Here is a 14944-nt window from a genome sequence, read left to right as displayed (position 1 = left end):
TTGGATCTGCCATCTATGTCCATAGTGTTTGCTTTTTGTTGTTGTTGTTGTTGTTTTAATTTTAAAAGTAGCAAATATAGAAAATTTAGAAAATAAAAAATCTGGAGATGTTCCTGCCTAGAATTGGTGTATGATCCTTCCAGTGTTTTAGAAATGTGCACGCCTGCATTTTTTACCTTATTTACACACATGGCTTCATACTGTGTGCACTGTCCTATAACCATTTTCACTTCTCAGAACATGATTTTTTTTCCCACATCATTAAATATGCCTCCACAACATTATATTTAGTTATATATTTCCTATATTCCCATTGGAATGCAAGCTCTGTGGGCACAGGGGTTTGCTGCTTTGTACACAGCTGTGTCCTTCAGATTTAAAACAGTGCCTGGAACACAGGAGGCAGATCCCAAATAAATATTTGGGGCAAATTAATCTACTAGAGTCCACCTCATGTATATATCATAACTTGTTGAGTTTAGATATTCTTACACTGTAATTGGAGACCCTGGAGAGTGAGATCTGGTCTAGTCGTGTGCACTGCTGCGACCTCAACATTTGGAACAAACTCTGACACTAAGTAGTTGCTCAATAAATGCTTCTTAATGAAATGGCCACAGTCTCTCAACACTGGACTCATTGTTTGCAATATTTTGCTATTATAAACAATGGTGATGATGGTGATGAACATCTCTGTAGTTAAAATATTTGCTAACATTCCTAATTATTTAAGGATAAAGTCCAGGGAAATATAATTCATGGGTAATGGATGGGAATATGTAATGGATTTTGAAGCTTAATGGAAATTCTTCCCTACAAGAAAAATGATCTTTCTTTGCTCATTTATTTTTTGCCAATTCACACTCCTAAGGACAGTGTAGAAAGCACCTCTTTTCCTGATGCGTTAGCACCAGAGAAGTCAGTTTTTAAACCTTGTTAATTTGATGGATGAAATGTCCTGCCTCCTTGATGTAGTCTTACATTTGACTATGAAGAGATTTAATATCTTTATGTGTTATTTTAGTGTGTATTTCTTCATTTGTTCATTGTCATTTCAGTGTTTTTTCCCTTTTCTTACTAATTCAATTAAAATACATAAAATCTTTGAGTATTTGGGAAACAGTAAGCATTGTTCATCATTATTATTATACCACATATTTCATTTTTATTTCTCCTTTTTATTGATTTGTAAGATTCTAATCTTATGTACCATATATGCATATTTATGTATTACTGGTTGACATACACATCGAAAATATTTTATTTATTTCATATTTCATTTGTTTTCATATTGCCACATGTACCTAGTGTTTCCTTTTTCTTTTGTCCTCTGCCTTTATGACTAATTTGTCTTTTGTGGGTAACATTTAATATACTTTACAGACACATATAATATATATAGGATGGATCAAGTTTAGAAAAAAATACCAGTAGACTAAATGACGTTATTTAAAATAATACTATTTTGTTTGTGATTTACAGTTTTCAAAGCAGTTTGGTGTATGTTTCTTTTCAGTCTTCCCATAACCCTTGCAGTGGGTGAAGAAACATTAAGACACCTATTTTTACAGATGCGGTAACAGAGGCTTGGACACAAAGGGAACACATATAGAGCAAATATCCTGAATGTAATTTCAGGACTCTGTACATTTTGGCTCTTTCTTTAAAAATCTGAGGAAGGTGATGATAATGGTGATGATGGTGATGATGATGTTGATGATGGTGGTGGTGATGATGGTGATGATGATGGTGGTGGTGATGATGGTGTTGATGATGGTGATGATGATGATGGTGGTGGTGATGATGGTGTTGATGATGGTGATGATGATGATGGTGGTGGTGATGATGATGGTGGTGGTGGTGGTGGTGGTGGTGATGATGGTGGTGATGATGGTGGTGGTGATCTCTAACTCTAGGTTTGATGCCAGCATTTTGGTGATCTCCGGTCACCTTACACTTCCTAAATCTTCAGTCTAAGAGGAGGAATAAGATAATTAAGGTTTCCTGACTATAATGTGGCAGGTGCTTCCATATGAACGGTATTAGTAATCCCCACCTCAAACCTGGGCATTAAGAGTTAACAATTCCAGCTGTCTTTTTTTTTTTTTTTTAAAGGACAAGAATCTCAGACTCCCACATTCCCACCTCACATCGGGTGCCCCAGGACACACTAATAAACAGCAGAGCCTGGATCCCTGCCCCAAGACGGTGCACATCCAAGGCCTTCAGCTCTCCTATTCCCTCCACAGCATTAAGTCTGACAAAACCATCCCCTGACTTTGAGTGGCAAATTATAGCCTGGTTGTATAATAGCTCTCGATCTTATTTATTCATTTTTTTGAATTCCTAAAAAATCGTGGCAAGCAGATCAGCATGGCCCCCTGCCCCCCGCACTGTGGAAGTTTGATAATGTATGTCCTAACTGCTTAATTGATTGATTACCTCACTGCAGCTTCCTGAGGTACCGAATTTATCTCTAATAGCCAGAGTCAGGCTCTGCAGGCAACCGTGGGGGGGACGGGGGTCCCTTGGTGTCGATTTGCTCTTAACTGGAAAGTCATTACCACTTAATACATGTAGATTGTGTTGAAAGAAAATTATGTGTAATGAAATGAGGGAAAAATTAGTGGAGTGTTATGGGCGAAAGCAGATGTTAGGGAGGAATTATGCTAGCAGAGATAATCACCTTCGCTGGTATTGTGTGTGCTGGGGTGTTAACTGAGGGAGAGGCTGGGAGAGAGAAATGCATGCATTGATCGACACAGATTCGCCCCTTAGAACCGCCAGCGTGGAATCTCCCCCCATTCCAGGACTCAGTGGCTGAGGCTGGCTCACCCGCATTTGTGGCCCTTTCTCCCTGCAGTCTCCAGAGATGCCAGGACATAAAAAGTCCACTCGCTGGTGCTGGAGAGATGGAATGGACTGTACCCGGCTGTAGAGGCTGGGAAAGCATGGAGCACTTCATTCTTACAATGTTAGTTGAATCTGGGAAAAAACAAAAACCAACAACAACAGAAACAAACAAAGCCAAACAAAACAAAAACCTTCTCTCCACACACCATCCCACCCACGCCAAAAAAAAAAAAAAAAAAAAAAAATCCCTAAATAAACCTTAGCCTCTAAAAGGATAAGGCTGTTGGATCTTTTTGTAAATGGTCTTATCTCAAATGAAGGCATTCAAGTGCCCGTGCCTGTGTCTGTGGTGCCAGAGGGAATAAAACCTCATTGCTTTTATGTCTCAATATCCTTGGGTGCGAGAGCTTGGCATGCACAGTCCGGACCTCTTACTTGACTCATTTACTGATGAAGAAACTGAAGCCTCAGAGATAGACCCAGTGAATGAAAGAGGAAGCTGCTCGTCAGCGTGGGGGCAGCAGAAGTCCAGGGCACCACACTGGTTCCTTCAGGGCACTCGGTTCTCACCCGCTATGGGCGATCGTGCAAAATGAAGGGACGTTCCCGATACCCTAGCAGGTGTGCAGATGCCTACGTGCATCCCAGAGTGAACTGAGGTTGGATTCAAGCCTCAGTTCTCAGCAAGTGGCCACGCCCAGAGTCTACCCCACAGTGCTCTTCCCTAGAAATATTCGGCTTCACCCTATTTAGAGGAGTTCTCAATGTCGGAAGTCCAAGGGCCCCTGGTTCTCTGCCGCACTAACCAGGCTTTGTGAAGCTAGTGTCACTTATCCTTAACTGCAGGGGCTACGTGCTCAAGGGTCGGGATTAAATCCATTGCATGAAGATGTCAAGTTACCGACATTTCCATCCACCATCCCAGCGGTAGAAAGGGAGGCTGCAGTTCTTACCCCGTGAGTTTGCTATGAGTATTGACCAAAATAATATTGACAGCGCTGAGCAAGTGCCTGGTGCATATAGTAAGTGCTCAATAATTGGTTTTCATTGTTCATAGGGATATTATATTTTGCATAGAAGTATCTTGCGTGTTTGTATATATGAATTTATACCATACATATATATATATCTAGACTCTATGGAGCTTAAACCATAACAAGTGATTTTAGAAGGTTACTGAATTAATTCAGCAATGTCTTTTTTCATAAGCGTGTTCTAATTAACATAAGAAACAGTAAAATTGAATATCACAGACTTCCGTTGTTAACGTTTTAAGAAGGCCTAAGGCTTGCAGTGGCTGAGGGCGCCTCCTCTACACGTAGCGCGTTGAGTCTATTCTAAAGAGAACTGTCAGAAAACCAAACGACCAAGAGTTTAAATAAACAAAAGCACGTTGCCTACACTGACAGTGTCCTTGGGTAAATCCAGTAAGAAAACATCGTTGTGCCATCTTGTAGCCCAAGGAGAAATGGTAGAGATTGTTCCTCCATCCACTTGCAGATCTTTAAGACAAGTACCCTTCGGATTTTGTTCTGGAGGCTGGAACTGCAGCTTCCTTGAGAGTAGGCAGCGTTTACAAGACATCCCCTGCTACCAAGGAGACCATGCCATTCACAGGGGCTGTGAGGATGGAGTCGGTGTCTCAGAAGGTTTAAGGTATAGCGATGCTTATGGTTAAGAGAAGGGTGGAACTATAGCACGGGGTATTTAGGTTTAATTCTTTATTTGCTGGCTGCTAAAGAAGTCCCATGTGGTAAGGAAGACTCGACAAACAGAGAAGCTTAGTAAACATCACACACACCCTCACACATCCATTCTCTCTGTCTCTCTCTTTCTCTCTAGCAAGACACATTCATAATCCCCTTCCTCATCTAACCTGAAGATGCTTTAAATTGTTCCTGGGCGTTCTCCCATTTCTGCCTAGATGTGCCTGTGAGCCTGTGTGTGTACCTGTGCAGATGCCTGTGGCTGTACGTGTGTGTGTCATCCTGAAAGACTTTATGAAATGCAGTTGAATGAACACACTATAATTTAAGTCACCAATCACAATCTGTAGGATGTTTCCAGGGTTTTTTTTTTTTTTTGTTGCTGTTGTTATAATAATCCAGCAATGAATACCCACATATACCGTGTAAGCATCTCTCTTATTATTTGCTTAGGATGAATTCCTAAAATGCAGTTTCAATGCCATAGAATATGATCATCTTAAAGACTTGAGAAATATGCAGTTAGTAGCTTTAGAATGGAATCTGGGTGAAAAGAGGTATTAGGATGAAACATACACCTGATTCTGAAAAATATGTCTGACTTCATGCTAGACTGACTCCATGAAACCTAGCAGTTTCAATGCCAACATTTACCCATTAAAATAGTTACATATTCATCACTGTAGATGTTAGACACATTTTATGAACTATCTCATTTTAAACATCATAAAACGCCACCAAACTAGGGATCAAACACTTTTGCCAAAATGGGAAAGTATCTTTGCACATTGACTAATGTTCACAATAACTATTGAAGAATTCTGTCACCATCCTGTTAACGCAAATGTACAACACAAGGACTTTAGCAACTACTTTAAAGTTAAACCCACAAATAAGCCCTGGTTCTGCACATTTTCTCTGTGATCTTTAGTTCATCACTCAACTTCCCTGAGTCCATTTCCTTACCTGATAGTGTGGTGGTCTAACTTGCTAGATTATCTGGAAGATTCAAAGAAATCATGAATGTAAAAATGCCTGGTACACATTGTTTCAAGGGTAATTATTATCAGTGTTTTTACAATTATCTACAAATTTTTTGTCGCAGATACGGATTTTGGACTAGACCTACGTTTAAATCTCAGCTGGGTGTGTGGTGTTAATGAAGCCGTTTTTAACTCTCTGGCACTCAAGTTTTCTTACTTATTAAATGGGAATAGATACCTACCTTGCTGGGTTTCAGTGCTGAATTAAAGAGAATATTTAAGTAAAACAGCTCAGTGCGGAACCCAGAACACAACAGATACACACAATAGGAACACAATAAATCTTTGCTTTTTTAATCCATGAATAACAAAAACAGTAATGAAACTTTGTAAAGTATCAGCCCTCTTTTCCCAGATTCCCAGCTGAGCAAATTTTTCAGAGGGAAACCGACTCACCATCTTTACTTTAATGGTTTCAAGAGGCAAGCAGGCTCTTTTGGAGCCAATGCAAAACTACGATGAATGTTTCAGTGACTGAAAGGGCAATTAAGCTGCTCAGTGCTGGGTGCCATTAAATGGAATGGCACTGCATTAGTGGCGTGTAGCTGTTATTGTTTATAAATACAGAAAAGCAACATATAGGTCACACTTTGGCTCTGCCTGCTACAGATCCCTCATGCAGAGGGTCGGAGCGTGAACTCTCGTCTACGGGTCTATGCCTCTTTCTGTTTATTCACTTAGGGGAAGGGCTTGCAGCCAAGGAGACAGTGAAGGAAGGACCCTGCCTCTGTGGTTGATTTGCTGGGGACAGTGTACAACGCTGTCAGAGACCTGTCCTCTGAATCGTTGTCTTTAATACCTGGACCTCGACTTACCTGACTTCAGCAGAATATAAAGTATCCCATAGGAGAATTGTCCAAACATCTCACGACATGGGCTTTGGAAAAGAACATCCTTGAGTTTGGAACGTACAATGTGACTTTATGCAACAGAGTTATCCTTAAACCTCCCTGGTAAAACCAGGACAGACCTGACAGTTTTTTTTTTTTTTTTTTCATGGTGATTAGAGAAATTTAAAAGGTGGCTTTCTTCCCTGTCTTCCTCTGAAGACAAATCTGTTCCTAGTGTCTTATTTTTGTGTTTTTTTAAATTTGTTTGTTTGCTTTATTTTAAACGTGGTGGGAAAATTTTCCAATGTGTAGTCAAAACTACCTAACTATTCTTCAATTTTTATTTTGTACGTAGCACTTTTTTTAGTTACAGTCATAGCCTTGAGCTCTGCAGGACTATCTTCCCTTATACCAAATGCCTTCAAAATGACACAATCCTTTTTTCTTATACTTCCTAATTTTTAAAAACAATTCGCTTTTGTCTTTCTCTCTTCCTGGCTGGTCTATTAACAGCTAGTTCTCTGTGTACTAATAACGTTATGAGCCACTTCATTCATCTGTCCTTTTCGGTAAGCTTAAAACCAAGTAATTACTATCATATTTATTGATTCTGCATTGAGTCCGCAGAGTAGGACCAAGATCTCCTGTATGATTCAAGTTATTGGCTCCCGAGAAGCCCTTTCAGTTCCTTGGCTGTGCTGTGGAGAGTTGAGGACTCTGATAAGTAATTTACAGTTAAGGGTGTTCAAGCCAGGCAGGGAGAATCAGGATTCTGCCATTTATGGTCCTCTGTGTCCTAACAGTAAGTGACTCAGAGGACCTGGTTATTGCGTTATAATGTATGCCAACACTGATGCTTCCAGTTGAATTTTGGATAACAAATTTACCAATACCTGCAAGAGTGCTTAGTAAACCACTGAAAAAATGTGTCATGCAAAGCATTAGACCACATCACCTGTGGTGGAGATGAGTCTGTTTTTCTAGCCTTGATCATCTCTAATTCTGACTAGAGTGAGCATGTGTGCTCCTCCAGCACAGGGCCATCTCCAGTAGGCTTGTTCTCAGCAGAGCATCCCAGTGCCTTTAGATGGTTCAGTAGGGTGTGTGGCAGCTGGAGACTTCTGGCCAGTCACCTTTTTCCAGATCATTCACACATCTGCTATTTTCCACACTGTGTTGCATAATAAAATCATTTCCTATGTGTGCCCTGATATAAAAAAAAAAAAAAATAGGCAAGCGCTACTAGACAACCCCTGCATCACCTATGTGTATCTGCTGCGAATTTCTGTAAGGATGCCCTAACACACTGCCTCATCAAGGCTGCATCTTCCAGCAAGAGGAATATACCCTGGCATGACTATTCTTGATTCTAATATCTCCCCACATCATGTTAGAAGCTCTACTTAACCCATTTTCTCCTTTCATTCACCACGTACTGCAGAGAATAAGAAGATGTTCAGCACAACTTACAGGTTAAGATCACATGATCTGTAGCCACACAAGCCTGAGTATGATTCCCCATTCTGCTACTTCTTAGACATGTGACTTTGGAGAAATTTTCTAGCTTCAAGTCTTGGTTTTGTCTTCTCTAAATTGATACTGGTAAATTAAAGTGTGTGTGTGTGTGTGTGTGTGTGAAAAAGAGAGACATTAGAAAAGTTATATATTGATACAAGACAACCATTTCTGAGAGTGCCAAAGGATGCTTTCACTCCTCTACACCTGAATGCAACTAATGACATATTTACGTATCAAGTAAGCCTTCTCTGTATACTTACTCTTAGCTAGTAAAGAGATGAGAGGATAAATATGTATTTTATGTTCTGTTACCTTACTGATCAGTGGCGAGAGGCAGGCGGGAATAACATGTAGATAAATAACACAGTAGATTTGGTTACCGATTCCTACATGTTCACTTTCTCTCCGCTTTTGCCATCCTGAAGACAGACTTCACTTCCCCATCTCATTCATTCACTTCTCCATTGATGTAGAGGGTGACTGTATGATTTCCTGTGGCCAATGGGATAGAAAAGGATGTAATATTTACCACACCTAAGCGACAGCTTTTAGAGGCACTGTAGGTTCCTGTCAACTCTCTTACTCCTGACCTGGGCCGTGAGCAAACAGCACACAGCAGGCAGGGGCTGTCCCTTTCATCTAGATCCCAGAATGTGAAGACCCAGGGAGCAGACTGAGCAGAGAGCTGCAAGGTTTCAGATCTAATGTTACATAAAGTGACATAATTGGGAGTTGTTTGTTAAGCAGCATTGTCATAGCAATTGCTGACAGATACAGATAAGAATACAACAGATACATTTTATAAGACAGGAACTGTTAAAGTATTGAAATGCATTTAGAGCTATCCTAAGGGTATGAGGGAGATTTCACAGAGAGGTAATATTTGAATGGTGAGTCAAGGATTATGGCATGGAGGGTTAGTCCATTTAAATGCTGATCATGTATTTGGTAAAATGTCCAGTACATTACCAATAACAGTGCACAAGTCAGTCCAGACAAAAAGGCCGACTAGAGGAGCAAGTTCAATGAATGGGTCCCCTCCCCTGCATTACTGTTCATTTGGGCTCTGCAATGGCATAGGGACTGAGAACCTCATTCTAGCCTTGACTTGCTTTGCATTCTTTCAGGAATTCAGATATTTATCCAGAAATTCAGAGCTTAGGTTCAGTTCATTTGGAAGAAAAGACACAAGTGCACCTCTCTCAGCATCAACATTATCACCTTCCGAATTTCTTAACACAGACTAACCCTTATGTAGAAAATCACAAACACAGATTTTTGCATTCAGATGCATTTACCTGGATGAGTTGTTTATATGCATTTGAACATGAAATACAATTATCATGATATTTTCTCATATGCTTATGTCATAATGGTTCTTGATTATAGAGAAGAAGATATGTGTATGTAATTAGATATATAGATATAAATATGGATTTGAAACCTAGTTCACTATTGTCTACTACTGCATGATCTTGGAAAAGTCATTTAACTTCTCTGAGGCTTAGAAATCTCACCCCAAAAGTGGGGCAATTCTTTCTTACTCACATTTGATGTTATTATTTTGAAGCACAAATGAGGTAGCAGCTGTAAAATCACTTGGTATAAGAGAAAGTACCTTGTCTTTCCTTCCTACCTAAAAATGTACACGATGTGCAGGTACTTTATATCATTAAATAAGGGTGATAAATTCCAGCCAAGATTTAGGATTTAGAAAGAAAACAACTGCATCCACATAACAAAGAAACACGTCTCTGTGTTCAGTACGCAGTTTATCACGTGTGGTTTTCTCTCTCCTTCAACATCTCTAACTGTGGCTGTATCCCCATCCGTTTCACACGGCCTTTGTTTCAAAGCAACAATGGTCATATCAAACATAGGGGATGGTAGGAGGGAGGGCATGTTCAGTGAACAGACCTGCCTGCAGAACTTGTGGATTTCTGGAAGGTTCTGCCGTATGTGGAAGATTAGAGCGGAAGGTAAGTTTGGGGTCCCTGATGAGGGATGGGAGGAGCCAAAGGACCTGGCTTCTCTTCTGTAATCAGCAGGATGCATTGCTGCTAGAGTGGCATTTCCCAGCATCAAGTAACAGGCATTACCTGAAAAGACTGTTCCTTGGTCACTTTCGTTTGGCAAGATGCTGAAATAAACAAAGGATTCTTTACGGCATGAAATTTCAGAAGCTGTAATATGCTAATTTCTTGACTTGTTGAGTCTTGAGTTCCAGATTTTATTCTCTCTCTCATGCTCACTTTCATTATGTACTTTTAAATGACCTTATTTAAGTCTAAAAAGACCCTTGGGAGGCAGGTATCACTAGTCTATACTCATTTATCCTTACAGATGAGGAAACTAGGTTGCAGGGAAGTCAAGTAAGTAAATCCATAGATGGGTTTTAACCACTACAACTTTAACCACTTTCAAAATTTTATTTACTTTATCATTTAAAATGATTTCATATTGCTTACCATCAAATACAATGGGTGTTCCATACATGTGCTTGATGTTTATCCTGGGATTGTCCCCTGCTCCCTGCAGAAACGTACGCACACCAGCTTGAGAAGCATGGGTGCTTGATATGAAGGGGATGGTAACACTATGGCAGGTATATGAACCAAAATAATTTAGGTTCCTCATTGGGGACTCTTGTTAGGGTCTGCCTGGTACAACTCACCAAGTATACCATAAATCCTAAGATTTAATTAAAAAATTAATCAGAGGGTATTAGCAGCCAGGATAGCTGGTTGCAGAAGGGCTTCAGATTAAAAAGTTTGGTTTCAATGCTGAGATCTTCTTTGCCTTGTCCACACGGGGCTCCTGCTAGAGAAAGCAAGTAGACTGGCTACTCAGCGTTTACTCATGTGGTCTTTTTAACCGAACACCAGATTTGTTTTAATGATTTGTTCATGAGTGATTCGTCTAGGATCCTCGCCTGTGCCCCCTTTGTGCCTGGGTACAGATGTGCATCTAGAACACATTTAGTTCTATGGTTTCAAAGAGTGGCCGCCCACTCTGTGCATGTGATTAATTCTACATGCAGCTAATTATACCCACAATTGGCTAATTGTCAGTGCAATTAGCCAATTGCAGGCCCAATTGGCCACTTGTCCCATAATTTGAAGGTGCAAGTGGACAACTGAAGGACCGATTAGATGCATGTGGAGTTTTACATATTCAAAGGGGAGACGAGTGGAGGAATAGACTTTGAAAACGTGGCCTCAAGTGCAACATAAAAAGTCCATGTGTGCAGGTCTTTGGGAAAGAAAGCTATAGTTCATCTGATACTTTTCCAACCTCAGTACTTGATTGGTCTTAATTTTTTCCCCCAAATGGAGCAAACAATAAGGAGCGTCTATGCTGGATTGGAAATTTTAAATGAATTGAAATGTTATGAATTTTAATCAGAATGACCATACCCCAAGCCATCCTGTAGCTGTTTATTTTCATGCAATTTTAAAAGTCAACATTTTTTCTTCCTAAAAATAAAATCATAAAAAAGGCAAACAGAGAAACAATCAGAGTTTCAGGATGGACGCAGCTGAAGCCAAGTTTGAAATCCATAAGAACTTACTTCTCCATCTCGAAGCCTATCAGTTTTAAGGGTTGATAGTTTACTGAGAACAGCAAATGTTACCAAGCTTTTGGCCAAAATGCCTTTTCTTTTCTCCTTCCCTCCTTGTTCCTCTTAAATTTCTTCCTTAGGAAAAGATCTCATCCCATCAAAACCTCTCTTTGCTTTTTTTTCAGTAGCTCCATCAGGCAGAACCCCGAGGAGAAGTGGCTGCCTTCACTGCTCACTTTATAGGATCACATTCAGGGATTATGCTCATTTGTTAGAAGTTATTTGTTCAAGTACAACTACCTGATTTCACAGCCCACACACCTGTAAATACTCACCCTTCTGTGCTGGCTCTCTGCTCAGGTGCCTTACCACAGGAAACCCAGATCCACAGTAGGAGCCGAAAATAGCAAGAAATCTTGTGAAAACTGGCTCATCGTAGGTGCTTGGCAAACGGCGACTGAAGATGAGTGTCACTCAGGGGGAGTTTTAGGGGCTGAGAAAGAGATTTGGCGTCATCTCGCGTAGTGCGGATTTAGTTGCTTCGAAAAGCATTGCAGTTAAAATGAAACACGATTGTTCTGGCCTCTCCCATGTCGGCAGTTTATATTTTTAGGGACTTCAACCTCCTGAAAGGTGGCCACAGACTCAGCAGTGAACCCAGCAGACTTTATCAGGAATACTTGCTACAAAGCCAATGCACTAAAACCCTGTAGAAATTCTCCTGACCCAAGCTTCTCAGATCGACATCTTTCAAATATGAGTCTCAAGGGGTTTTCTGTTCAGACACAAAAAGATCAGCAATTAAAAACAATCTATGTAATTCATGTTTTAACCCAGACTATTCCAAATGTAATTGACCAAGGAATTCTATTTTTTCATCATAGCGAACGCTATTGGCTACCCAGTTAGAGTTCAATGAGACGTGTTTTTTGAAATGCAGCACTAGACCATGGTTTAGAGCTAAACTGGTAAGTTAATACGCACCTTTAACAAATTTGTTTATTTGGTTTTCAGCTCACAGAAAGGTTTTTAAAGCTCACTTTCAGGGCGGACCACATAAAGGAAGTCAGAAATGAAAAGCAGTTTGAAATGTGCATCACAGCTCTGTTCGCTGGAAGTAAGTCATTCATTCCTCTGGGCCTCTGTTTCCTCATTTGTACGAGGTAAGCCTTGTATCTGATGTACACCAAGGTCCTTTCTGCCCTGGCATCTTGGGTTAGGCAGTGGTCCAGCCAAAGAATGCTTTACTTGATGGATTTCTCTCTCTCCTCTCTACTCAAATCTCCAGGGCCTGCTACACTAATAATTGGAAGACAGAGTCTCTATTCTGGATTTTCTGCCTGTCAGTGCATTACATGGGATGAGTCTCAACTCTTTGAAACCTCAGTTTCCCGTAAAAGAAACCAAAGTTAATGACGTACCCAAAAGAAGACTCACAGAGCTGATGAATGTGAAAGCCACTTGAAAAGCGTGGATTCTTCCCGATTACTGTTGCTGTTCTATTAAATCGTGTCCTTGTGCTTCGATGTGAATATCACTAGTAGTGACAGTAACGACTGTAGCTCAGATTCAAGCACTGTTCGCATTAACTGCCTGTGACTGCGGCTAACGTGCCCATCGCGGGGATGAACTTGCGCTGCGCCTGATGAGTTTCAGCACCAGATTTTGTTCTGCTAAACTTGGGGTTTTGCTCCGAGGGGAGAATTGCAGTGCCGGCCTTCGGGCCGTGCCAGGAAAATGTGCGGGCCAGATGGCAATCCAAGTTGGTCTGATAGAACAGTTCTATTTCTGTGGAGTCTCAAAAATGAACTGACAGGCACGAAGCACTGCGGCGACTCAGAGTCTGAGGTCCCTGACTTAGAGCTTCTGAGCTGAAATCTTCTATTGTCCTGTGAAACCTTTTAGGGGATGGGACAACTGGAACCTTCTATCCCCATCGTCACCATTGTCATCACAGCCACTCTTCCTCAAGCACCTACTGTGTGCCTGGACCCCTTCTGGGGTCTGTTACAATAGACTGTCGTCATCTCTGTAACAGCCCCATGACACATTTATCCATATTGTCATGCCTTAGATGAGGACACTGTGGGTCCAGGAGACTGAGCAACTTGCTCATATTCACAAGGATGCTGAAGGGTGGGGCTGAGATCTGAATTCAAGACGTCTACATTACTTCTTCTCCATGACAATTCCTCTCCAGCAGAACGTATCCTAAAGTTTGTAATCCTCCTGAGGGCTGCAACAACTGTGCATGTGTGTGTACACGTGTGTGTGTGTGTGTGCCCCTATGCACACGTGTATGTAGATATTTTAATTCCACTCCGCAGAAGGAATACAGCCCTGGCCTGGCATAGAACGTTCATTGGAGAAATGCTTCCTGGCTTCAGTTTCCAACAAGTCTGAAAGTTGTCCTGGAGCCCTGCTTTTCGCCTTCGTACGTGCATCAAATATCAATGCTGGTCCCAAAGTCTCAGAAAATAAACGCAGATGCAGGAGCTTGAGCAGACCCGACACTGGCAGACGAGGGTTAGAATCTAGACCTTCTGGCGCCCAGGCCAGAGGTCCCCACACCGCGCCCTAGGAATGCGGAAACCCGTTTGTTCTTAGTCACTGTTTCTCCTTAATCTCCCACTGCTGACGAATGAAGGGTGATTTAATGAAAGGAAGGTACACTGACATATTTCAGGTGTCTTTGTCGTTATTGTTAGGAACACATGGGAAATAGCAGAATTCTGAGTTTCTCAAGCTGTGTTTGCACATGAGGTTGAGCTGCGGCGAGGATCCCTCCCATAACCACAGTCCATGTGGACTTGGGGACTTCGTACGGGGTTCAGTCTGTGGTGTCATCCAACCCCCAGCCTCAGAGGAGACATCACCCTAGGCCATCAGAACAGATGGTGGCATGGACACAGTCATTTTGGTAGTGAGAGAGTAAAGTATTGTTTTGGACCACATTCTTAAAAGAGACTGACATTTTTAGACATGCACTGGATTTTCCTTACCAAATGAACATCCCATTTAAAAAAAATTATCAAATTAATAGCATAACAAGTTTCAAGGGGAGGTTTATTGGAGTCAAATATTTAAAAAGCTGTCATTTAAACAGAAATAGTTGTTAAATTGAGGAGATAATTAGGTACCTGAAATTAATCAAAGTATGTTTTTAAAAATAAAACCTATATTTGACTCATTGCAAATATATTTCAGTCTCTTCTGTTTCCCTGTAATATATTAGAACTTGGCAGTTTTGCAAACTCATCTGCAGATTGCCTTTGACCATTAAAATGGTGTTCTGGCCTTAACATGGTAGATTCTACAAACGTGTGTCCCAAATTAAAATTCAAGCTATAACATCTATGGAGTCTGCAGGCATCAACTATAATGTGTAGAAGTGATAGTGCTAAATTGAATACCTTTATGCTCTATTTTCTA

At 40.9% G+C, this 14944-nt stretch overlaps 1 long non-coding RNA gene across 2 annotated transcripts; it reads left to right on the top strand.

Annotated features, from left to right (window-relative positions):
• Positions 1-9793: 9793 nt before the first annotated feature.
• On the top strand, positions 9794-14709 carry LOC135321342 (uncharacterized). Of its 2 annotated transcripts, XR_010381072.1 has the most exons (3): positions 9794-9929; positions 12527-12675; positions 12801-14709. It is a non-coding gene; the product is annotated as an uncharacterized LOC135321342 (long non-coding RNA). The 2 variants fall into 2 exon arrangements; XR_010381071.1 differs by having other exon boundaries at positions 12527-14709.
• The last annotated feature ends 235 nt before the right edge of the window (positions 14710-14944 follow it).

Source organism: Camelus dromedarius, chromosome 5 (assembly GCF_036321535.1).
Source record: "Camelus dromedarius isolate mCamDro1 chromosome 5, mCamDro1.pat, whole genome shotgun sequence".
NCBI classification, from domain to species: Eukaryota; Metazoa; Chordata; class Mammalia; order Artiodactyla; family Camelidae; genus Camelus; species Camelus dromedarius.
The sequence above is the reverse complement of the archived record's forward strand: the minus strand, read 5'-3'. Positions and strand labels throughout refer to the sequence as shown.